Here is a 26,918-nt window from a genome sequence, read left to right on the forward strand (position 1 = left end):
TGGGGGTGTCGGTGTGTGGGTGCGTGCATGTGGCATTTTCATCTACTGCATGTCGTGTAGAGGGAAAGGCCAGGGTTTGAAGTGAGGAATAGAATGTAAGCCCCTGGTGGATACTTAGCAGCTCTATGACCAGAGGCAAGTCACTTAACCCCTGCGAGGAACATCTGTACAATGGGAGTGTTCTGTCTACCTCTCCGGGGGTGGCGGGGGGGCAGGAGGTGGGGCGTGAGAGTAAAGTAAAATAAAGTACATAAAAGCCCCCAGCACTGATGTACTGAGAAAATATGAGTTTCTCTTGCCTTTCATTATGATCATGACCAACATCCTCAACTTCTTTTCATTATTGTCAGCAACAGTAGCATCAACCAGTGCCCTGACTTTCAAGGCAATCGTGAAAACACCCCAACTGCTGCTAAGTTACTGGCAACAAGGAACTGGTGAGTAAGTTATTTTGGGAAGTCAGGTCTTATCAGCATGCATCGAGTTCCTTGCAGACCTCTCTGTCAGTCATTCTTAAGCCCCTCAGATACCCAGAACCTGTCTACTGAAAAGAACTGAACTATTAATGTCCCTCCTAGAAGAAGAAGAAAGGGAACCAGTGCCTGTGAATGTGGGTCAGGAATCACCAGGGTGGTAATGACTCAGTCCGCTCTGTGTTCTCCGGCCCTCCTTGGTCCTTCCGTAAAAGCTCTCTGTCAGAAGCCCTGCTTGGCCATGGTGTGATCGCCCTTTTGTTCTACAAATTCCTGGATATGACTCACAGAACTGTTTAAGCACATCTCTCTTCATGTTCCTAGGAATTTTCCTGACAAGGGCAATCCCTATCCTGAGGCAATCATATTTCCCCTCGACTTCTCTCCAGTATCAGCTTGTTGCCTGACACTCTTGCATAGCCGATTTCATAATATCGGTGAGTCTGGCTGCATTTTCCTGAGATGCAAGCCTCGTTGCCCAGTGCTGAGGCAGCATCATGGCCACAGTGAATCATTTATCCTCTCCGCCTTCGTCTTCAGCCCTCTGTGAGGCAGAGTCCTTGAAAATGTCACCTCCATCCAGTGAAAATCAGTGCAATGATTTGGGGGAAGTTATACATAGAAAGAAGAGAATAAGAGGTACTCTTATCCTGTGTTCTCAGTATTCCCTCCTCTGGGAATCTATTCTGAGGGAATAATCTGAAATAATTTGGTCACAGTGGCTGGTCGTTATTGAGCACTCACTATGAGCCAACACTGTTCTAATTGTCGTATGTATATGGACTTATTTAAGCACCATAACAACTCCACAAAGAAGTAATAATATTACCCCATTTTGCAGAAGAGGTGACCAAAGACCTCTTCTGCCAAGGAAGAGAATTGGGAGAACCAGGAGAGAGAACTGTGTTTATGTTCTTGCTCTCTGAGTACATAAGGGCTGAGCTGTGAGCCCAGGCAACCTGACGCCAAGGGCTTTACTCTTGACTTTTTTTACTAATGCTACTTCGGTGTGCAAAGCTTGATATTGGAAGGAAGAGGAAGAAAAAAAAGAAGGACGTAGAAGAGGAGGAGGAACACATGAAAGAGTAAGAAAAGGAGAAGGAGAAAGCTTTAGGGAAAAAATTAAGGGCTTTCAAAAACTGTGTTACATATTTAAAAAAAATTTTTTTTTAATAAAATGATGTTGTTTTATACTCTTGTCACTGAGGATCAACCTTCTAGAAAATTTGGAACCTCTAACCTGTACCAAAAAGTCTTCATAATAGTTGACCAAGGGATTCTCTTCCTACAAATTTAGTACAGTGAATTAATTAAGGAGAGCAAACAATTTTACCTGGGAAGATTAATCCAGTGTTACTTATAACCACAAATATTAGAAACAACTCAAATATCCAATAGAGAAATAGTTAAGTATCGTAGATTATATCTCCTCCATGGAGTAGTATGCACCAGTAAAAGTGATAATTTCTAAGATAATATAGCAAATTGGAGAAATACTCATTATTTAATGAAGTACTTAAAGTAAAACAAAGATTGTGTAGAGATTATTATTACCATCAAGTGAAATGCATTTTTGTACAGGGACAGACACTAGAAGGGTGTATAAAAATTAAATCAGATTTTATGGTGATGGGATAAGGGATAGTTTTAGTTTCACATGCTCTCCTCCACATTATATATTAAATGTTCAATGATATGGGGCGCCTGGTGGCTCAGTCAGGTAAGAGTCCAACTCTTGATTTCAGCTCAGGTCATGGTCTCCCGGTTTGTGGGTTTGAGCCCTGTGTGGAGCTCTGTGTTGGCAGCACAGAGTCTGCTTGGGATTCTCTCTCCCTCTCTCTCTCTCCACCTCCCCTGCTTGCTTTCTCTCTCAAAATAAATGAGTAAACTTAAAAAAGATAAAAAATAAATGTTCAGTGATAGAAAGGCAAGGCATTTTATCAATTGCAGCACAGAGGAAGTCTGAGGACAAGCAAGGAGATAAAAGGTATTGCCCTAATCAGATGTGAGATCTTAGTAGTGCACTTGGGCAGTAGTTAACTTGGACATCACTACAGTAGTGAACTTGGACAACACTTGGGGGGATTCTAGAGATAAGATATAGTGAGTGAAGGGGGCGGAATCACTGATGATTTGAAAGTTCAGGGCTTGAACATAAAATAGGGAACAGTAGAAGAACAGGACTAGGGAAGATTTCAGAGTTGTTATGTGGGAGGTGCCAGTGGAACATCCTTTTGGCGATATCCACTAGGAAATGGGAAAGAAGTTTGGGGCTCAGGATAAGGTATGACCCTGGTCCCCAAGAATCTGCATATGCAGAGGATATTATTGTGGACATATCAAGATCTGAGCCCATGGTAATTCTTACTATATAGAGTAGGGAATTTGGTCTTACATGTTACTTTTCAAGACTCACCTTAGTGATTGCCAAATTTAGAGTTCTCTGTTAGTCATCTATTGCCGCATAACATAATGCCCCCAAAATTAGCAGTATAAGACATTCATTATCTGATGGTTTCTGTAGGTCAGGAATCTAGGTTCAGCTTAGCTAGATATCTTTGCCTCAAGATCTCCCAAAATGCTACAGTCAAGGTGCTGCTGAAGCTGCAATCATCGTAAGGATCATGTTAGGGGGATCCATTTCCAAGCTCATTCATACAGCTCTTGTCAGGCTCAGGTCCTCCTTGGCTGTTGGCTAGAGGCATCAGTTCTTGTCACATGGACCTCTCCTTCAGGTGGCTCACAACATGGCATCCAATAGAGAGACAGAGAGAGAATGAACCCAAGAGAAAAGCCATATAGTCTTTACTATTGTTTGAAAGAGTAAGCCCAGCCCACACTCACATGTTCTCCCACATGTAGATACACATATATGCAAATCTACAGGTATATGTGTATATATTTTATTTTTTCCAGTCCCACCCGGTTTGGTCACTCCACATCAGCAGGGACATTAACAAATTGTTGGCAGCATCCAGTAGAGGAATGTGCAGAGTGCTCAGGGGGCGGGTATCTAGAATATAAAAGACAGGGACCAAGGCAGAAACTACTCATCATCTGTCTACTCCTTACACAGCATAGGGCCTGGCCTATGATGTGCCATAACCATTTGATGAATGAATACATGAGTGAATGCTTACATGAATGGCATCAGTATTTCCCAATTATTAATCATTCAGGTACTACCTCACTGTTTTTGCCATACATATGTGTTATGTAAATTTAATATTTCTCTTTAAATTGGTTCACTTTTTAAACCTAAATAAGCTCTTTTTAATGTTTATTTATTTTGAGAGAAAGAGAGAGGCATGCGCATGCACAGGGGAAGGGGCAGAGAGGGAGAGAAAGAATCCCAAGCAGGCTCTGCACTGTCAGCGCAGAGCCCGAGTTGGAGCTCAAGCTCATAAATTGTGAGATCATGACCTGAGCTGATATCAAGACTCAGATTCTTAACCCACTGAGCCACCCAGCCGCTCTACTAAATAAGTTATTTTTTGAACAACATAATATGTTATCATAAATGGAAAAGGGACTCTTCCTAGATCATATGTAAATAAATTCGTATCTATTTTAAAAATGCACAGTCCACCTAGAAATCCTCTTGCATTCCACTAGGAGTGAGCATGCTGCAATAAATAAACTAACGTAAAATCCCATAGCACGTTCACGCTGTCTTCACATTTGGGACCACAGAGATGGCTCAAGAGGCCCTTTAGAGCCAGGGGCAGTGCCTGCCAGAAGGAGCCTTGCAAGAGTAATTGGTCTCTTTAGCCCTGGGGAAAGATTATTGTAAAGTCTGTGACTTGTAAGTGGGATTGAAAGAGGCGTGGTCAAGGTGATGGTAGATGAGAATCCATTAAAATATTCTTTGGGGAGGCTGTTCTCACTCCCTGCCAGACTGCTGGTCACATTCACCCACTCACTCATTCATCCAGCACATTCTCAGTTATTATCTTGCCTGGTCCTGAACTAGGCTCCATGGAGACCAAAAAGAATAAGAGCTCAAGAGCTCACAAGGTACTGAGAACTGCAGAAACAAACAAAACCCCTTCATTGTCTGACAAACGCTCTAATGGGGACACACTCAAGATGTTCAAGATCCTAGGGAAGCAAATGACATTGCCTAAGAAAGGCCTCCCAGGATGCACAGAAGAGGCAACACCTGCTTCTTGTTATACAGGACAGATATATAAGGGCACAGAGCAGGAATGGCATGGGCTGTGGCCCAAGAGGAGAAAAACAATGAACCTGACACCTGTGTGGCTGAAGCACTGTGAGCGGGGACAGTAGGTTAGCGGCCATAGGAAAGGAAGTGGGAAGGGATGAAGATAACGACGAACCAAAGGCTGTAAGGGGCTGGGAGCCTGTTGACAGAGACTGGAAATTTATCTTGAGGGCAAAGGAGGCCACAGAAAAATTTTAAGCAGAGGAATGAAGCAGCCAATTGTATAGTTTAGAAAATCGCACACTCAGTTTTCTCCTCTGTGCATTGGTCTCCATAAACTGCTTCAGAAGGATAGCAAGAGAACTGAATTAACACCAAGGCGGGGCACTTTGATCTCACAGGAAAAAAAAAAAAGCCAAATACTTCTATGGAATTAAAATATCTCTACCCTTGAACCCCCATCCTTTTTTCTCTCCCCTACCTACCCCCCTGGAGCCCACTGCCTCAGGAAAAAACATGTCCAAAGGATACAGAAGCAAGTAATTCTGACGGACAGATTGTGTTATAGTTTAAAACCAACCATAGTTAAGTAAGAATACCATACACAGAGTAATTAGCTCATCTAACAGAATTTAAAAGAGAGAATTTGGGGCTCCTGGGTGGCTCAGCCGGTTAAGTGTCTGACTTCAGCTCAGGTCATGATCTCATGGTTTGTGGGTTCGAGCCCCACGCCAGGCTCTGTGCTGACAACTCAGAACCTGGAGCCTGCTTTGGATTCTGTGTCTCCCTCTCTCTCTGCCCCTCCTCTGCTCACACTCTGTGTCTCTCTGTCTCTCAATAATAAATAAATGTTAAAAAAAAATTTTTTAATAAAAGAGAGAGAATTGGTCAAGAGAGATGGAGGTCTCAGCTTGGTCACTAACTGTGGATTCGAGCAAGTCTCAACCTGTCTGACCTTTTATAAAAAAGCTGTAAAATGCAAGGATGGGTTTTGAAGATCCCTAAGACTTCAAATTCTGATGTTCTATGCTTTTTAAGATGCTCTGTACTTTTTGATGACAGGAGTTCTATAAATATCTGGGCTGAGAGCATTCTGGATAGATGGATGAAGTAGTGCAAAGGCTCTGGGGCAGGGATGAGTTTGCTGTATTAAAGGAAAGCCATGTTGATCAGTGGAAAAGTGGTAGAAAATAAGGTGAGAACGGTAAACTGTGGCTAGATCAGGTAACACCTGGTAGGCCATTAAGCAGTCTGGATTTTTATTCTCAGTAAAATGGGAAGTAATTGAAGTAGTTTTAGGAGGACAGAACATAATTCTTTGTAAAAAGAACACTGGCTGCTGCATAGAGAACAGGACTGGGTAGAAGGAAGAGTAGAAGCAATGAGATCAATTTGTAGGCTTTTATAGTCCAGGCAAGAGAAAATAGTAACCTAGACTAGAAGTGTTGGTAGCCATGGAGGGAAGTGATGAGATTAAGGGAAAGCAGGCAAAATTTGCTGATGAGTTGGGTGTAGGAAATGAAGGGAAAAGAGAAATCAAGAACAATTTCTAGGTTTTGAAAAAGACTGAAAAGTATCAGAGTATTTTAAGGGGGAGAGAGAGAACCAAGAGTTCTATTTTGGCCATAGTAAGTATAATGTATGTAACAGACACTCTAAATATTCAATAGGTAGCTTGGTATTTCATAACTCGTGGAAGAGGTTAGGAGAAGAGATCAACATTTGGAAGTTATCAGATTGTGTGAGGTCACCTGAAAGTACACGCATCTGGAGAAGAGGAAACAACAGAGAACCACCTGAATCTTTGAATTATGGCAGGGATGGAGAAGCCAAAAAAAAAAAAAAAATACTAATAATGGGTGACCAGTGAAGAATAAAATCCAGAACACACTATTCCAGAAGCCAAGAGAACAAAGTGTTTGAAGAAGGAAGAAGTAAACAACTTTGTCAGAGCTCCTAAGAGTTTAAAAGCAGTACTGAGAATTCATCATTGGATTTGACAACCTGTCGTTTTTGGTGACATTGACAAGTATGGTTTTAAAAATTGTTTTTGAAGGATTGGGAGCCTAAGCCTGATTAGCACAGGTTAAAAAGAGAATTCAGGGTAAGAAAGTGGAAAGAGTAATTAGAGATGGACAATTCTTTTTAGGAGTTTGCTTTAAAAGAAAGGAAAAACATAAGGTAAGAGCTAGAAGGGAATGTGGATCGAGGGCAAGTTTTGTTTTCTTAAGATGGGAGATAGTAAAGTATGCTTGTCTGCTGATGGCAATGATCACCAGAGAGGGGGATAATGATCATGAGGACAGAGAGAAGACAACTGCAGGAACAAAGTCCTAGAAAAGGGGATAAACTCCAACACGTAAGTGGAGATGTTGGTCTTAGTAAATGCGTGAACGATTCTTATGAATAAATATGTAAATAGGAAGAAGGCTGAGTCTGTAAGTTAAGATGCAGACAGGTTGGTAAATTTGGTCATGAGAATGGGTGTGTTTACCAGTTTACCATCAGATCGTGACTATTTCTTCAGTCAAACAAGAGGCAAAGTCTTCATTGGAAAGTAAGGAGAAGGGAACAGGGTAGGACATTTGAAAAATGAGAAGCCATTTGACCGTGGATGTTTTGAATTACAAAAGAGGCAATCAACTAGACAAAGTGGCCAGATTCCCAGGCAGGGGAGAGGGCCCACTTGAGGTCTGTGGTCACAAACTTGAGGCAAGACAAGTGAGCATGGTTGAGTGTTTTTTGTCTAGCCCCCCATCAGTGACTGTGGGATAGGTATGAAGTGGACAGGGCTGGCTTCAAGGATTGAGCTTTGCTGGTTGAGAAAGATGGAAGAACTGAGAGGCTAGGAAAGTGAGGGTTTGCAAGAGGATAATGATAACTGTGTGTTTGGAGTCTAAGCTGAGGGCAGAGTGAAAGGAAGGCATAAAGAGGATGGAGCACTGAAAAAGAAGGGCATCAACTGATGAGAGGTCCAGAGGTGGTCAGATAATGTAGGGAACGGGGTTAGAAGAGTTCTGCCACTTCCTACTTGAACAAACACAGGCAGGTTTTTGTTTGTTTCTCACTCCCATTTTCCTCATTTGTGAACCAAAGATAATAATATCTACCTCATAGGCTTGATACCATAAAAAAAAAATGCTGTTAAATAGTTAATATTCCCCAAGAGTTAGAATACTGGCACACACTCTTTGCTCAAAATCTTCTTTATGAGGTTTTGCCCTTTCTATAGCCAAGGCATTTATAGGACTTTAACTATATCTGCATAGTGCCAAACAGCTTTATAAAAAGGAAAAATTCAGGCAACAGCTTGGTTGCTCCCATACCCACTTTGGAAGAGGTCTGGATTATGCCACTTCTTAATAATTTGTCTAAACATCTGGCATTGTATCAACATACCCTAAGTCATCTTGAATTACCACCTTTGTCTCTGAGACTATGGAGGGGTAGGAGGACTGGAAATGGGAGGTGGAGTCATGCCTCTCAATTTTAGGTATATATACAAGCTTTACTTAAAACAATCTTTCTTGTGTTTGAAGTACACATTTCAAATCACCGTGTTTTCCCTTATTTGCTCAGTATGTCAGTGAGTGAAATTATCCTTCCTGGGATATGTTTTAAGCCTCATAGAGGAAATACCAATACCATAATTACAATCCAAGGAGTAATGAGTACCAATAACAATACTAAATTTAACAGCCTACCCCCCTACCAAACTTAGAGGCTCTCCTGTATTTCCTCTCTTGGAGAATTAACCCATTCCCTAGGCTAGAAAGCCAAGAGGCACTGAAGCTTCATCTTTCATCTCTCTCACCTTCCATATCTGGTTGATTGTCACTTCCAGTTATCAATCCTGGCTCCTAAGTAGCTTTTGCACCTGCCAGCATCATCACCATGGTCACTACTTCAGCTCATCCTCAACTCTTGACTGTATTCTTCGCCAGCCTTCACGTATTTTCCTCTACTTTTTCTTCCTTCTGAGACGCCTGTAATGGCATTTGATCTTAATCAGTTTGTGTCACTAACCCTTTGAGAATAAAGCTGGATGGCTGGATGCTACCTTCAGAAAACAAACTCAGGGGCACCTGAGTGGCTTAGTTGGTTGAGTGTCCGACTTCGGCTCAGGTCATGATCTCACGGTTTGTGAGTTTGAAACCCGCATCGGCTCTGTGCTGACAGCTCAGAGCCTGGAGCCTACTTGGGATTCTGTGTCTCCCACTCTCTCTGCCCCTCCCCCGCTCACATTCTCTCTCTCTCTCTCTCTCTCTCTCTTTCTTTCTCAACAACAAACATTAAAAAAAAAGAAAAACTCATATTCACATAAGACAGAACTTTCACCTGCAAGCTTAAAGTATTCATCTCATCATATCTATGAACCTCTTGATGTCACCGAGTGACAAACGTTAGCATCATCTCTGGTCCAAGGTGGGTTTTAGAAATCACAGCATTTAACAGCATTCTCTTCCTAAACAACTTCATATGTAAGGATGTCACCGAAGTCAAGGCTCCTCAGTGTAGACTCAGCACTCATTCAGATCTTGTCCCATTTTTTCCCTCCAGACTCAACCTGTTGCATCTGTAAATCAAACATATCAAGTGTATTATCTTGCCCCATGTTCCACATCTGTCTACTCTTGGTGCCTAGCATGCTGCTCAGTGCTAAAAAGATTGAATAAATAGGGGCGCCTAGGTGGCTCAGTCAGTTGAGCTTCCAACTTCAGCTCAGGTCATGATCTCACAGTTCGTGCGTTCGAGCCCTGCATCGGGCTCTCTGCTGATAGCACGGAGCCTGGAGCCTGCTTTGGATTCTGTGTCTCCCTCTCACTCTACCCCTCCCCCATTCACAGTCTGTCTCTCTCTCTCTCTCTCTCTTTCAAAAATAAATAAATAAATAAATAAATAAATAAATAAATAAATAAATAAATAAAAGATTGCATAAATGTTTTGAGGGGAAGGAAGAAAGAAGGATGCTTTTTATGACCTTGTTTTTCAGAGAGATATTCAAAAGGCAACATTCCCAAGAAGAACATGGGAGATGGCAAACATCTTTGGCAAATACTAATAACAACCTTACAAATCCTACTAATCTCGTTCTCCTCAGCCCTGCTCACTAGATCAATACTGGAATCTATTATTTTAGTGCATTTCCACCTCCATTCTCCAGCCCCTACTTCCCCAGGGACTCTCCAGTTCACTCTTGTTTTTGTGTGTGTGTGTGTGTGTGTGTGTGTGTGTGTGTGTGTGTGTGTGTGTTTTTACTTATTAAAGTCATACCACTGATTTCTCATTCTAAAATGTCCTTACAACATAGTGGTTGAGAGAATGGGCTCTGGAGTAAGAAAAATGAGAATCTTGGCTTTATCAGTGATTAGCTGTATAATGTAAGGAAAGTTATTTAATCCCTCTGATCCTCACTTCCCTTATCTGAAAAGTGAATATAATATCTATATTATATCTGTTTAAATATCTAGATAAATATGAATATCGTATTATACCCAGATAAATAAAACATTACTTTCCAATTGCTTAGCACATTGCCTGGCATATAGTTAATGGTTAGCAAATGTTAGCTGTTTTATTCTAGACTCAAACTACATTCCAATGACTAGACATTGTGTGGACCCTCAGGGAAAAAAACAACAACAACACAGTTTTATTGAATACTTACTATGTGCTAGGCTATTTATAATCCACTGTCTCCTTTAATCTTCAGAGTAACCCTAAATTAGTTTATTAGTAATCCCTTTTAAATATGAGGCAACTGTGGCCACAAAATTTATGTCTTGTGCCTAAATTCCAGGGAGAGTGACTGGCAGACCTGGGCCAAACAAAGTCCTGTGCTTGAATCTGATCTCCACAGAAGCGTTGGGCTGTCCTTACTCAATCTCCACATTGCTTATGAGTAAACTCTAGTGTTATATCTTTTGTTGGAGACATCACTTCTATGTTGCTTCTCCTGCTACAAAGATGGTGTTTCATATGGCTGCTTACACCAGGATTAAAGACTAAGTGTCCATACAGACTCCAAAATCTTGAACAAAAAGTAGAGTTTAAAGGCCCATCTCTCCTTGGTGCTGTATAATTTTTCAGCTTCTACTAAGCAATACAGAAACATTTCTAGAAAAATGGAAATATTCCACGGAGTCCTGAACTGATGACTTGGCTTTCATTATAGACTTGTGGAATTAGAAGAGACCTTAGCATCCTATCCAGAATCTCCTGAAATGATTAAAGACCCAACATTTGGAAAGGCTTGATTTTGTAGGTTTCATTTCTTAGAAGATATCAGACTAACATGGGGAGCTGACATTCCGGAACAATTGCTCACAAGAAAACAAGAATTGATTGCTAACGTTGAAATAACCAGAACCCTCATAGGAAGATTTCATCTCTTAAAATCCTCAGGGAAGACAAAGGCAGCCTAGACTTATGGGAGGCAGACCCCAAACATTCAGAGCACAGGTCTGGAAGGAAAGAGGGTACAGGAAGGCTAGTTGTGCTGTGTTTTTTCAATGGTCAATGATTCCAAAGAGGATCACAAAGGCCAGAAAGCTGAGAACAGTGAAAATGCGTAGAGAACTCTCTCACACACTCAGCTTTAAAGATCACCAATGTGAGATGGAAAGAAGGACATATAACCGTAGAATCAAATGGCAGAATGCTATAGTGCTGCCTAGAGAATCAAAAGAGCAAAGACCTGAGGAGATCACCCTTGCCTGGTTTATTCCTTCATCCGCTTGTTTAGCAACATTGATTGAATATCTGGCCTTGGCAGTAACTGAACAAAGACTCTCCCTCCAGTTTGAGCTTGAGCATTAGGTGCTTCAGTCCTTTCTGATTCCTTCTGATCCAGCCCATGCTTATTGTCTTTATTTTTGAGTCATGCATCTATGGTCTCCTTTCCTCTCTGATAGCAAGGCCACTTGAGTTGTGCTTTCCTGAATGAAGTAAATGTCTATGCCAGTCAATGCACAATTGTTGTTTGTGACCTTCCTGAGGTTTCCTGTTTCCTCCTAATGCATTAGAAGAACAAATCAATAAAGTCTGTGTCCCAGTACCTTGGGTAACTGCCATCTTCATGGTTACATCACTTTCCAGGGCAACTGTGGAACACGGTGGGGCTCTTAACCCCAGGAGGGGTGGGAGAGCTGGATTGGACTCATCACAGCCTAACATAGAGACAGTGAAATTACTCCGGCCTCCCATGGAGGCACAAAGGCTCCCCCACCACGTGGTGATTTGTATTCAGCAGCAGTCCCCATCCCTTGGCACTGGGTGGATGGGGCCCCAGAAGAGAACTAAGGAAGAAGGAAGGGGCTGTTGTCCTTGACAAGGAAACGATTGATGTCTCTGCTTTCTCACCCTCTTTAAATCTAGATGGGGACAAGATTAAAAGTTCAGGCAGGAAGCCAACTGGTGACTTACAACACTGATCAACCAGCCCTAGTGCATGAAGAAACCTGTGGCCCATCTCTCAAGAAATGAGCTGCCTGAATATTTGAAATTTTCTCTATTCTTGCCAGAATTTAGGTATTAGGGCCTAATTATTATGGTAATAATAATAATAATATATTCATAATTATAATATTAACAAATAATAAATCCTACTTATTCTACTATGTCTTTTCATCCTCACAATGACAGTATACAGTAAGAATATTTAGCCCCATTTTATAGATGAAGAAACTGAGGCTCAGAGAAGTTAAGAAGCTTGATTAAGAGGACACAGCTAACAAGGAGTAGAATCAGGATTCAAACCTAAGTCTGCCTAACTCCAAAGTACTTGATATTCGATTGCATCACATTGGGTGATGCACAGTGACATAGTTGGCTTTTCTCAAGACAAAGATACAGTTGGGGTACAGTCTGAAATGGGTGCAGCTCCTTCTTTAGTTAAGAGTTCTCTGGGATGTATTCACTAACCCTCTGTGGCTTAGGTGCCAAGGATGGTGGGGCACATTCCCTCAGGCTTGCAACCTTTCAGACTTTATTCCTGCCTCTGGCTTTGTGTCATGGAGTGAGACCTCTTGGAGTTATTGATGTTTTCACAGTAAGAACAAATCCAAAAAGGGGGCAGGGGATGGAATCAAGAACAGGCCCTGACAAATGGGTCAAACACCAACACCCACCTCTAGAACAAGCAGGGAAAGTGGAATCAGGTTAAGTCAAGGTCAGGTATCAAGTCAACAAGACTAGATATGACCAGGATGAGGGCATAAATATAATAAAAGTAAATCAAAGGTAGACCTGAGATCAGAGTTGTCAAGGAGATGAGACAGGTGGTAATGAGACAAGGAAGGAAACCAGAAAGTAGGTAGTTCTAGAAACTTGATAACCTGCATGAATAGTTTATGACCATACAGGTCTTTTCTTTAGAAGGTCCCACACCCAGCATTGAAGGTAAACCTTGACTTGTCTTAAAGGTACAGTGCTTGAAACCTGATATTTAAGCATCCCATATTCCCTTTTATGGAATGACTGGGACTTACTTGTAGGGGAGGCACACCCAGTTATCTCAAATGCTTAGAACACTGTAGTGGAAGGTCAGGCATGCGATCAATCCCCATGAGAGCCAGTTAGGTTAGCTCTGTCTCAATGTCGTATCTCTTCCTTCAGCCTCAGGCAGCTCTCTGGGGGAATAAATGCCATTAATCAGAAGGGGCACCAGGCAAGTTCATCTGGACTGAGCAACAAAAACCCATTCTTTCTCTTGGAAAAGATCTCAAAGCTCATGGTGACTCAGCAGCATGCTCCTTTTTGTGAGGACAGCACAGACGTATAACCATTTCATTTCTCTCCAAAGAAATAACAGACTTAAAATACAATATTTTTTAATTCATAATATGATTATTTAATGATGTTTTGTGGATCTTGGCACCCTCCCCCCAATTTAATAACTTAGAGTTGCTCTTCTTTCACTCAAGTGCAAATAACCAGACCTAAACACTTACCAGATAGGCAGCTTATTCTGCATCGCTCAATCTCATTCTGTTTTATTAAATTAAAAAAAGAAGACAAAAAGATCTGACTCTCTTCTGTGCTACCTTGAAACATGCTTCCTAGATCTTTTCGTCAAAAGCATGACCTCTAGGATCCCAAGTGGACTCGTCTTGATTTAATCTGGAGAGATTATATCTCGAGTATTTTCAGTGTTGTCCTGTTTCTCTTCTTTGCATGTTGCTCCCCTCTGCTTGGGGAAGTGAGCTTCAGCTGGTATTTTATGATTTGAGTAGTTAACTCTTCTGATTCTGAACAAAGGACCATACTTCATTCTGACAATTTGTACCCTCCAGGCTTTCCTCATGAGTGGTTCCTTCCCAACCTCTTTGGAGAGAAATAGCGAAAGTCTATTTATTCAGTACTCCTCGTGGGTAAAGGCTCTTCCAACCTATAAATAAAACAAATTTAACTTTTACGGGGTTACTAAATACCATGGATAGTGGGCTGGCTGGTCCAAGAATTTTCACACAATAGCCCAGGGCGGTGTATGAAGAGTCTTTTATTGTGATAAGATCTTAACCAAATACTACTACTGCTACTACTACCAATAATAATAATAATAATAATAATAATAATGATAATGATTTCCTCTTTGTTGCAGACTTCCTTACTAAAAAGGAATAAAGCTGAAATTGACCATACCCTGAAAATATGATGGTTAAAGGATTTATGGTCACTTATTGCATTTGAAATTGGGATAAAATCTCCCAAGAATAAGGACTGTAGTGAAAGTTCTATTTGTGCATTGAATGTCATTTAATTGGACATTTGCCACATGCCTTCTGATAGGTTTAAATTTTTGCACCAGGACATTTAAAGTGGTATAAGAATAGGGGCACTGGGGTGGCTCATTCGGTTAAGCATCCAACTTTGGCTCAGGTCGTGACCTCACAGTTCATGGGTTCAAGCCTCACGTCGGGCTCTGTGCTGACAGCTCAGAGCCTGGAGCCTGCTTTTGATTCTGTATCTCCCCCTCTCTCTCTGCCCCTCCCCCGCTTGCACTCTCTCTCTATCTCAAAATGAATAGACGTTAAAAAAAATTAAAATGATATAAGAATAATTATACTATCCTTATCCTTTAATAGAATTCATTAATGGAGCCATTCATGGTTTTTCATTTTTGTAATCTTTCATAAATTTCAGAATGTAATTATTACTATTTTAGTGTAGAGGATGGAAGCCAAGATAGTGTGAAATAGAAAGGAAATCAGGTGGACCTGGGTTCAACTTTTTGCCCTGGTCCTTACTAGCCAAGCAATGTTGGCAATGTTCTGCTGAACAGTGGAGAGTGATAATTACTTCATGAGGTTCTGGTGAAGAGTATATGACACAGTTATCAACACTCAACAGACTTTGCTCAAAAAATGCAGTTCCCCTTAGGCTTTCCTGCAATAAAATCATAATAATGCACAGAGAGTAAAAGTTTAAGTTGAGGGGATTCCACAGGGGTTACGGAAAGAAATAGCATTTTACCTGGGGAATGGGTAGATCCAAGAAATCAGACAAATTCCTTACAAAGAAAACTAAGAATATGGCTAATTCAGGGAGAAGAGTTTCCGTGATCAAAGACCCAGAGATAGAGAGTGAATTCCTAATGGTAAATTAGAAATTGTGATGGATACAATTTTAGAAAGAAGAATGGCTTCAGCAAAGACCAGGATGATGTAACAATTGCATGTATTTATGAACAAGATATTAAAGTAGATAGGGTAAGAGAAACAAGGAAGATGAAGATAAAATAACATTTATTGAGTATCTCTTATGTGCCAGACGTCGAACTACCTGCCTTATACACCTTATTTCAATTAATGCTCACAACAATGCTGAGATATGGATTATTAGTTTCTCAGCAGACTTAGAGAGTTTCAATTATGTGCTTAACATAATTACATAACGTAACATAAGGTTGTACAGATAGTTAAGGACAGAGACACAATTCAAATCAAAACCTATATTACTCTAATTCCTATTCATTCAGTAGGCCTTGCAGGAAAATCAACTTACTGGATCTTGTAATCATTTAAGCATGAGATGATAAAAGACTGAACTGGAGTAGTAGCCAAAAAAAAAAAAAAAAAAGAAAGAAAAAAAGTAAGAGAGGGATGGACAGATGGACAAATAAATGCAAAAGATGAATGGAAGGATGGACATATGGGTGGTGGATGGACTAATGGGTGTTTGCAAGAGGTAGTGTGGAGGTATTATCAATACAATGAAGGAACTGGAAAGAATAAGGCATTACATATAACTTTTGGTGCCAGAACATTTAGTAAATTCTGACAGCATTAATCAAGACAAAACACGGGAAGAAAGAACAAGTTACTAAAAAAAGGGGAAACGTCCAGTGCTGTGAGTCAGAATACAATTTTATGGGAGTTATCTGTTAAAATATTCCTAAATGGGACTATGCTCATTGGACGTCCAGGGCTGGCTGCATGGACAGATCAGCCATGTTGTCCCATAGGCAAGTATGCCTGCTGGGGCTGGACAGGCAGAGTGACTCTCAGCCTGCATGGGGAGATTTGAGCCGTGTCTGTCACAGCACTCACCACCCTGCTCACATTAGGATGCAAATGGAAATAGTTAATTAGTGACAAATTAGGAAAATAAAATTCTTCAAATGTTTGCCAGGCAAAAGAACAAGCTGTTTCTTTTTCCTTTTGAGCTGTTTTGGAAGCCCTTGAAAACAGATCACTCACAAAGCATGCTGTCTGAGGATCCTAAGGAGGCCCTCCACCTGGAAAATCGTCACACATGCTTTAAGTCCAGTTCCAGTGTAACCTCCCCTCTGAAACACTCTCATCTGTGTGGACTTGAATCACTTAGCAAAATGGGAATGACAGGTTTCAGAATTTCCTTCCCTACATTGTTCCAAGTTCGTGTGGGTCATAAGAGGCCTTTCGCATGAGTTTTGGATGGTTGAACTGACACAGAATCCATATCCACTTTATACCCCAAAGGTCATCACAGGAGCACCAGGAAACGATTGCAGATCATGCCCGTTGTCACTTTATCTGTTGACCTAGCCATGGGGCAGCAGCCAAACCAGCAGCAACTCCAGGCCCCGCTGGGTCCTGTTTCAATTTGTCCGATTCCTGGGTCACATACAGGGTTAGCTCCATGAGGAAAGGCATCCATTCTCCTTCTGGACTCACACATCATTGAAGGTGGAGCCTTGAAGGCAGTAAAAGATGGACACAGGTTCCAGGTCGTCTCTTGGACTCCAGTGCGTTTCTGCTGTCCTCCGCTTCACGTCTATCTTCCTTACCCGATGTCCATTCCAACTCTGCAACCAGTTCCAAAATACCAGGGACCCGCTAACTAAGGCCTACAGGACAAATCTGGCCTGTCCCCTGGTTTTTTTTTTGTAAATAAAGTTTATTGGAATATAGCTAAGCTCATTTGTTTATGAACCGGTAAGGGCTGCTTCTAGTGCTAAATCAGCAGAGTTGAGTAGTTGCTACAGAGACCATTGATCTTCCAAGACCTGAAATATTTGCTGTCTGGCCCTTTACGGAAAAAGTTTGCCAAACCCTGGCAAAGACAGTAGTCATACATAAAAACTGTGAAACCAATCCCCACAGTTGTGTAAGGTCAAATCCCTAAGTATATATACATTTATATGATACATATGTGTGCGTGTCTACGCATATATAGGAATATGCAGACATTTATTTATCAGTTGTCTTATTTCTCTGATCAAACCCTGATTATTACACAATCTCTACTGCACCTGATACTTGAGAAGCAGGAAAGTTGAATACCTCCCTCTCTTGTGTTGCTACAGGAGCTTGCTGTTCTAGCACTTGCCATATTGTATTGTGATTGGTTTGTATCTCTATCCATGTAGTTTCTTTTACTAAATAATGAACTCTCAGAAGCCTTGTTTCTCCAAACACAGCGTTCAATAAAGAATAATTACATAAATAGATGAGTAAATGAATAAGCAGGTGAGTGAATGAATAAATGTAGAAAAGAACAAATGCATGTTTCTCTTGCCCTACTTTGGTCTCTCTAGCTTCGGTAAATGTCACAGACTGGCACACAGAGCCAGAATCTGGCAGACTGAGGTTTGATTCTCAGTCTTGGTGCTGGCCCAGCCTGCTCAGTATGGCGGGCCATGGAGCTCCTTCCTGGGGGCCGTGTTGTCCTCTGTGTCCCATAACTTGACAGGGACCAAGTTCGGTTGTGGGCAAGCAGTGCTCTGCTTGATAGTGGTGTCATTAAATAGAATTGGTGGCAGACAGCCCCGCAGTCACTGCAGTGTTGATGGCCCTCTGCCACGGCTGCTGTAGGAGAGCTGGCAGGTGCCAGGAAAGGGGGCGCTGGCATGTGGACAGCACCTGGTCTTTGCTAAGCATCTTCATGCTCACAGCCTCGGTTGAATCTTACGATGGCTAAGGATGTAGAGCAGGACTCAGTGAGGACTAGGGTTCCTCCATAACCTCGGGCAAGTCGTGTTACCTCTTTGTGTTTCAGTTTCTCACCTACCAAGTTCTGAAGGGCTATGATTTTGTGATTTAGAACTCAGCATCAAATCAATGACTCCCACTGACATAGGTTCTGTATGCCCCTTTCTGCCTCTTAAATAGAATTCTCTTCAGAGAGAATGAAAAAGGAGTGCATGATAACTTGGGAATTCACCATGCTGATATTGTTGGAAATAAAAATAAATGTAACTAACTAAGCATTCATGTGCTAAAATCTCTGTTAAGCATTTCAAATGACTATTAGTTGCTACTGCCTTTAGAAATTGAATCGTGTGTGTGTGTGTGTGTGTGTGTGTGTCTTAGAAGATTTTCCACATGGCGCAAGAAAAGTTGATTCATAGTGTTAATTTTTTTGACTACCCTAAGTCATGTGTGCCATTTCTACATATATACAGGCAGAAATATACAGAAATATATATATCAGTATAATATAGATATCTATATATTTCAATATATATCAACATCAATATATATCTCCATTATCAATTTTTAATAACAATGGTAAAAACCACACGAATATTTGCTGAATACCTACCATGTATCGAGCACATATATGTCATATATTTTATTTAATCCTATAACAACCTTTATTAATGGTTACTATACCAATTTTACTGTGGAAGAAACTGAGGATCAGAGAGTCTAAGTGACTTGCCTGAGGTCACACAGCCAGGAAGTGACAGAGCCTGAATTCAAACTCAACTCTGTCTGCCTTCTAAGCTAATACTGTTTCTCCTGTGCTGAGCTGCCCCACTGAGGTGTATCTGAAAGGAATCAGACTGACCCACTGCTACATGAACATGCCCATTGCCTTGATGTTAATCCTACGATCCAGGTCTTAAGTAACATCTTAGTAGGTAGATATGTGGTTACAACCCACAGCCAGACGACATTTCCAGACGACATCAATTTCCTGAGAAAGGCTATTTATGGAATCAGTGGCAAAGCTGTGAGGGAATCAGGGATCAGCACCCACACTTCTCCAGGTGAGAACACTGAGCCCACAGAAGAGAGTTGCTTCTCCCATCCACACAAAGGTGGGGTTGAAACTAGGTCTTTTTATCAGGTCACCTTTCTACTCCACTGTCACTGCTTCCCTGCACTTCTGCCCTCCTTGGAAATTTTAATTGAGTGTGTGTGTGTGTGTGTGTGTGAGAGAGAGAGAGAGAGAGAGAGAGAGAGAGAGAGAGAGAGAAACAGTGGTAGGAGAGTGCTGGTGGAGAAGAGATCAAGTTGAAGAAGAAAAGCAGAAAGACTAGTATCATTTTTTAAACCAGATAAAGCCTTTTAAATGCAGGGAAGAAAGGCAACATCCTCATGATGGCTTCCCATCCCGGATTGGAGCAGATGCGGACCTTTGAGCACTTTTCTGATACTTTTCTGCCACTGCTTTGCAAACCCTAGAATTGAGAAAAACAGTTAATGAATGCCCTAGTGCTTTGGAGGTAGCAAAGACAAAGCAATTGTGTCACTATGAGCTGGAGCTGGGGCCGCCACTTCATGTCCTTTCCCATGGGAAATGGGAGTGTCACCAGCTTTGAGGAGTTTCTGTGATCCTGTGTGTCTGTCTCTCTGCCCCTCTCCTCTAAATGCATTCAGAATCTAATGATTCTTCTCCTGGCATGAATTGAAGAGATCCCTCTACACACCCCCACTCCAATCAGCAAGGATTTGTCAGTGTGAACCCTGCAAAAGGTAGGCAGTAAGAGCATATGGAAAAGAAAGCATCCAGGATGCTCCAGATTCTAACCCTCCAATATAATAAATAACGTGTGAGATGGGGCTGGGGGTGGGCAGAGGAAAGATGCATCATTCACTTTCATTGAGGTCACACTGCCCTTCTCTGCTCTTTTCAGAGAAAAGCTTTTTTTTTTTTTTTTTTTTAATGCATGCACGCCACACTCACACGTGCATGCTCCCTGCAAGAAGCCAGCAAAACCTTTTGGTCATCTCTAGGCCACTCGGCTTCTTCAAAGTTGAATAAGATTAAAAAATCCCGACATCTCCAATATCCCTCAGCAATGGTTTATGTACCTGCATAGGCAGATGAACAAGAGACTGGGGGATGTATTTAAAAACATGTATGTATATGATGGATAGGAGAGAGAGAGAGAGGGGGGGGGGGGACAGAGCAAGAATATGATACAGATTAATGTCTTTCCGTATTTTGAGAGTCTTTTTGTTTTAGGCCATAGTGGTGGTACATTGGAAGGGTTCTGGAATTTCAGAACACAAAGTAGCAGTTTTAAATAATGAGAGAAGATTCCACATGGAACGCTCATCTGGCTGTGGCAGCCTGTGACTGAATGAGAGAAAAGTGCCCTAGAAGCTATTCATTACGAATTCACTGGAAGCTCTCAAACGAGGCTGGCAGAAGCTGAAATTGAAGTGGTCTCTGACCTAATTTTCTTCTGCATGAAACATCTGCATCAAGGCTCTCTTTGATGTATTCCACTTGGCTCTGTCTACGGGATTGTATCACATGGCCTCCGTGTTGCCTCCTTATTGAAAGACATTTCCAGCCTGTGCAAGGTAATGCGATGTTACTGTTACCCAAGCTAATCACTCAATGTGCTCCTAAAATAGAAACAATAGCAGTTCAGAGACAATGTTGTCTGCTGGCTGTTCTGCAGCCTGGGCTCCTGGTTTTCCAACTTAAGATCTGTGGTATTCGCCTCATGTAATTCCAAAACAAAGGAGAGGGAGAAGATTAGCAAAGTCATACAAGATAATGTTGAAGGACCAGCAGCTTTATGTGTGAGAAGCTCCATCTTATTTGGTCCTTCAAACCATGGACTAGGATTTGGGTGCCATTTAAAACCACACAAAGCAGTACTTAAAGACATCTGCCTTGAGAAAGGAAGGATCTCTTGATGTGGGTGTTGCATTTATTCTAAATTCAGATTGACACCCTCAACTCAGGGAGAGAGACAAAGAGAGAGAGATGGATGGATGTGTACTGAATGTTGAGTGTTTTGTGATTCTTTAGTGATCCATGAACTATCTTTAAAAATTGCTTCCCCTCTGAAGTTCTCCCAACCTAGGTAGAATGCAGGAGTGAATTTTAAAAAGCAATAATGATAATAATCTTTTTTTTTTTTCCACAACTGTAATGAGCATCTTCTTTATCCTGGCAGAATAGCTCTTGCCTTTCTCCATAAAGGTTTGCTGCACAGACTTCGTTAATGGTGTGCCGCTGTTCCCCACCATCCCGGCATTATGTGAATAACGGTGATGTCTTTGTGTCCCACCCCCTGAAGAAGAAACCTTTGAAATTCTAAATGACTGTGCTGCAGGTTTTAATGTCTGCTTCTAAGAAAGAGTTGAGAAATGCTCACTCACCGAGCAAGATGCAGCACGCCTTTGAAAAGCCTTTCTGCCTGACTCCTCTGTCCCACGAATTTAGATGAATATACATTCTTGTAGATGTCCCCTAGTTCTCTTTATGCCGGAAAGAATTACAGATGTGATCAACAGCCTCCTTTTGCCGGAATGTTATTACCCCCTTCTTCCAGTGCTTCCGAATCAAACAAAGCAATACAATTAGAAGAATTTGGGAGCCAGTAGAATCTGAGGCCAGATAGTGATGTGGTTCTCTGCTGGGGAGGGCACAGTGGGAAAGAGTCAGACATGTGGGTGCCCGGTGTCCTGCGATTAAGGAAATCTCTGCGGAGACCCCATTTGGGTTGGGGCCACAAGGCAGGCATCTTTAGTGATCTTTCAGAATTAAAGCAGATATCCTTCTCTGCCAGGAAGCCTTCCCTCGTTGCCCTTGCTGAACTGAGGCCTTACAAGTGTGCAAGTTGCCAGAGCAACTGAGTTCTCCTCTGTCAAAGCACTCAGAACTCTATATTGTCTGTCTTCTCTCCCAGGCTGTGACGTCTTGAGGGTAGGCACCGTGTCTTGTCTTTGTAGGCACAATGTCCACCGCAAGTAGATTCACTGCAGTGGGCCTGAGGTTTTTCTGGTTTTAGCAGAAAGTCTGGTGTCCTGGGAATCCCCTCATTCCTGGGAAGACTTCTAGGTGCACCGTATGTGCTCACTAAGTGTGTGAAACACATTAATAAGAACAATATTATATCACCTTTGTTTTGCAAACAGTAAACTCTAGGGTTAGGACTGATCACCTACAGTAATGGTTAGTATTCATTACCCATAGTATCTCTCTGCCAGAAGGTGAAAATGTCAACACAGCCTAACACTCCCAGTTGTCATGCTTATGCCCACCTAACAATCAGCAGGACTTCCAAATCCTACAGTCACAGAGTCAGAGTTCTGGGCTGTGAAGAGAACCTGATGCCGTGTGGTGCAAAATGTTATCCTGTGCGTTGTTTCCTCGAGGGCATTAACAAATAGAGGCCATCTCTTAGAGAGGCACAAGTTGTCATGAGGTGTGGAGAGAGAAAGAAGTGTGGAGAGATATGGAGAGAGAAAACGTTTGAGAGGAAAAGAGGAAAGAGGAGGGAGAGATAAAGCTCCAAATCCCTGGTGCTCTGCTTTCATGGAGATTCAAGGACTATCCTGACCTGCATATCCCCGTGTGATCTGATCCAGCCTCCCTTTCTAATTTCATCCCCAATCACTGCTTCCTCATTTACCCAATCCCAGCCAAAGAAGCCTCCCTGCTCCTCATCAAACACATGCATGCTACCTTTTGGACCTTGTACTAAGTACTTCCCTGTTTGGAATGTTCTTTCTCCAGATCCCCATGGGGCCTGCTTCATCTCCATTCAGGCCCTTGTTCGGGGGCCTTACCTTACCATCCAGTGTAAATGAACACCTCTCTGTCCATCTCTGCTCATCCTCTGACCCTGCTTTAATGCTCTTCACGGCCCTTACCACCTCCAGACACATGATATATTTGTTTATCGTCTATCTAGAGCAGTACTGTCTGAAAGAACTCTGTGTAATAATGGCAACATTCACATCTGTACCTTCCAATGTGTTAGCCACTCGTCACAGGTAGCAACTGAAGGGCTTGAAATTCAAGGGGGGTGGGGGGGGGAGGGGAAAGTGGGTGATGGGCATTGAGGAGGGCACCTGTTGGGATGAGCACTGGGTGTTGTATGGAAACCAATTTGACAATAAATTTCATATTTAAAAAAAAAGAAATTCAGGTATATGAGTACTTGAAATTTGCTGGTGAAATTGATGAACTAAATTTATAATTTTTTAAACTCGTATTTAATTTAAATTCAAATAGCCACTTGTGGTTAGTGGCTACCAGTGGGATTCCAGAAAAGTCCTTGTGAACATGGATTATTTTCTGTCTTGTTTCTTGTCATATTTGCCAGTTCCCAGAGCAATAGGAGATACATAGGAGGCCCTCAATAAATTTTTTTTCAAAATAAATTAAAAATCTGGGCATGAAACAGGCATCTCTGGTCAGGGAACAACCTAAAAAGCCAGGCCGGTTCTAAATTTGAATTATCCCAGGTCATGGTTCAAAGTGATAACATGCCTGAGAAGACCCTTCAGATGCAGAAGTTATCAAAGAGACTTTCTCTGGCCAAAATATGTCACCCCCCACCCAAAGCTCAGTTTCCTTATCTGTTAAGTTGTGAGTATTTGCTTCTTGGTATTTAAGAGCTCTTCCACTGAATAGGTGCTCAATACACTGTGTTCTCCAGTGATATGAAAAGCCTATGTGTAAGCATATGGCTGTATGTAGAAAAGCACTTTGAAGAATGCTAATTTGTGATGCTCTTGCCAGTGATTACTATTTTGGAGGAGGGGGATGATTTATTTTCATTACAAAATGAGTCTTTGCCTAACAAAAGAATCTACAACAGAATTTTCTAATCCTTGATGCTTTGTAAGTAAGAACACATACTTGAAAAACCCAGAGGCCGTGCAGTTTATTGTATAAAGGAAGGTTCACCTGTATGTTCAAGAATGCTTTAGGATGTGCCTTTAGTTACTTTCTCATAGAAAAGTAACTTCTTTTTCTAGAACTTTGCTTTAATTTCATGGCAATCTCGGAAGGGTCTGGCACTCATTCCTTCTCTTGGTTCAACGAGTATTTGTTAAATTCCAAATGTGCCAACCACTCTTCTTGACACTGGGAATATACTTTCACAAAATGAAAAATTGAATAAGATAATACATACGAAGCTCTGAAATAGTACCTGACACACACGAAACAATCAGTAGTGGTGGTGGTTGTTGGTAGCAGCAGTAGGAATCGTTGCTGTTGGATGGAATTTGGAGTCCAGTGGGGGAAGGAGACAAGAAACGACAGAACATGTGTATGGCCAGAACTGTGTCCAATGCAAAGCGCTATGTCAAACATAAAACAGGGTATAAAGCCTGTAACCTCAAGGACCGTACCTGAGGCTTCACCCCAGGGTGGCCCAGTTGTCTAGCCATTAGGTAGTAGGATTCCTGATCTCAGTTATGGCGGTAATATGAGCCTGTTTCTGGAATACCGTTGAGTCGGCCTCACGTGGTTTATGAAAAGTGTGGTCAGACCACTTAAAAAGACAGAGAGCTATGATTTCATCTTCTTGATTGAACTTTTTTTTTTCCTGTTGGCCAATTAGTGTTGTTTAGTAAATGTTTATAGACGTGGCCAAAAAACACTCCAACGGAGGAAATGATAAAGAGTTTCTGGAGTTGGGGCTACTTCCCATTAGGCAGTCAGTGAAGGCTGCTGCTAGGAGGGGACTGTCTATGAATGACAAGGAGGAACCAGATCCAGAGATCTAGGGACACAGAGTGAATTCTAGTTAGTAGACATTGATTGAAAACTGCTTGGAGCAGATATAATCCTGGGGCAATGGAAAGACAAGAAGGAGGGCAAAACAAGTGTCTCCCTTCAAGGACTTTACAGTTTGTAAGGGAGTTGAAATGTAGCCATGAAAGCTAAGAATGGTAAAGGCCGTTGGAGGAAACCTAAAAGAACTGAGTTGGAATGAAGAAAACATCTCACTTCATCTCACTCGGCTGCCTCCTCTTTTTCATCTTGCTCCCCCTACTCCCTTCCCCCTCCAACACCACCAGCATTCATCCGAGCTTCCCAGAGGACAATAGGGAAGCAGCCCTTGATGGAGCTGGGGGGATTCTCCTGTCTGCCTCCCAGCCCGCATTTGCCTCGCTTTGACTTTGCTCGATGGAAAATAAATCACAGCCACTCCATTCCCAGTCACTGTCCCCAGGGAGCTGAGCCCTTACCTCCTCCCTGGAGCCTGCCTGCAACATGGGGTTGTCAGGTACAAAGAGAAAACCTTCAGAGACCCACACCCCATTTGGAGAGTGAGGAGGGTCAATGGGAATAATTGCTAGCCGTTGAATGTGAGCGGCTGTAGAGGGATTGGAAGGAAAAGGTTTCAGGAAGGAAAGAAAGAAAAGGAGGGAAAAAAGCCCTGGGCCCCTCCGCTCCCCCCACCAACCTTCATAGTCTGTGCACAGAGAACTGCATGGTGGTCTGGGTCCTTGTAGAACATTTGTGTGCCGGACAATAGCACAGCCTGGCTTCAGATCATCAGCTGCTGTTTTCTGGTTAGCTCTCCCTTTATGTGACTGCACAATGCAAGCCTTCAGTCACAGTGACTCTTGAGGAATACATCTGGTTTTTTCTTTCAGGCGCTCTGAAAAGGTCAGCCTGTTCGTTTCTTAGACGCGAGACACCACATATTTTTTTTCTCCCCCTGAACTGGAAAGACAGACCTACACCTTTTCTTGCCTCCTGGTACATAATTAGACATGGTGCGGCTCTAGAAGCCAGCCAGCCAGCCCATCCTCTGCACTCTTTCAGAGACACACGCCCCGGCTTCTGTGCTGCCAAACTCCTGTTCTGCTCGTAGTTCTGAATGGTCCTCCTTCCCGAGCCCCACACCCTGGGGTTCTGTGCTTGCTGTTTTGTTAATTATGACAATGATCCTCCCCCCACCTGCATTTCACTCCCGCGATATCGTCTATGACCGATGCTGTCTCCGGCAGAGGGAAGGTTTGAGGATTTGGGGGAGAAAAAAAAACAACAGCATTTTAATCATTTTCACTCCAGTGATGGTAAAGATTCTTCCTGCGCATTGTAACATAATAATAAATGTGCCCATGAGGAAAGAATGATCAGCAGCTGGTGTCTGACAAATTATCTCATTCCAGACAGGCAAACAGTCCACAGTGGGGAGAGACTGGAGCCTGAAGAGGCAATTTGGCACACGATTGGGGTTTCACCTCTCAGATGATGGAGGTCCAAATGGCCCACTGCGCCTGGGCTTGGGTGGAGGTTTTCTCTGGTGCTCCTCTTCTCCCATCACCTTTGAGAGCTCCTGACAGCCATGGAAAAGGGATTACTTTCTCAGCTCAGCCAGCCCATCACTCGCTCCTCTAGGGCATTCATATCCCGACCACAAGAAGCAATTACAGTCCACCCCCGCCAATGAGCCACATTCTTCCGTGCAGCGTATATGCTATTTCCTGCTGTGATGATGCCCTGGCCCCACCACACACTCCTACCCTGTGTTCAAAACCCACCTAGGCTCCTTCTCTTACTCTGCTGAAGAGTATTAGTCACTCTTCCTTCTGGAAGCACCTTCTTCTAGGAACTTTATCACACCATGGTGTGGTTGTCTTCTCCACATTTTTCACAGCAGCCACCATGTGTTTTTAATGAACTCTGAGTGTAGGGTACTGTTCTGAGTGCTTTTCTTCTATAGCTTATTTGATCCTCATGACCCCGAGAGGAAGGAATTCTCCCCTTTTTACAAAACTGAAGATTTATTTACCTTGCATCCTTGGCCCCAGCATGATCCCTGCAGCGGGTGGTGGAGCTGGAAAAGCCCAGCC

At 42.3% G+C, this 26,918-nt stretch overlaps 2 long non-coding RNA genes across 2 annotated transcripts in view; one reads left to right on the forward strand and one right to left on the reverse strand.

The window, feature by feature from the left end:
* Positions 1–26,918, forward strand: part of LOC123592886 — a 285,088-nt gene that overhangs the window by 187,857 nt on the left and 70,313 nt on the right. The gene's annotated exons all lie outside the window — the stretch shown is intronic.
* LOC123592888 lies at positions 19,390–25,609 on the reverse strand. Its single transcript, XR_006709992.1, has 3 exons — positions 25,520–25,609; positions 21,471–22,170; positions 19,390–19,528 (listed from the first exon to the last, which is right to left on the reverse strand). It is a non-coding gene; the product is annotated as an uncharacterized LOC123592888 (long non-coding RNA).

This window comes from Leopardus geoffroyi, chromosome D4 (assembly GCF_018350155.1).
Source record: "Leopardus geoffroyi isolate Oge1 chromosome D4, O.geoffroyi_Oge1_pat1.0, whole genome shotgun sequence".
Lineage (NCBI taxonomy): Eukaryota > Metazoa > Chordata > Mammalia > Carnivora > Felidae > Leopardus > Leopardus geoffroyi.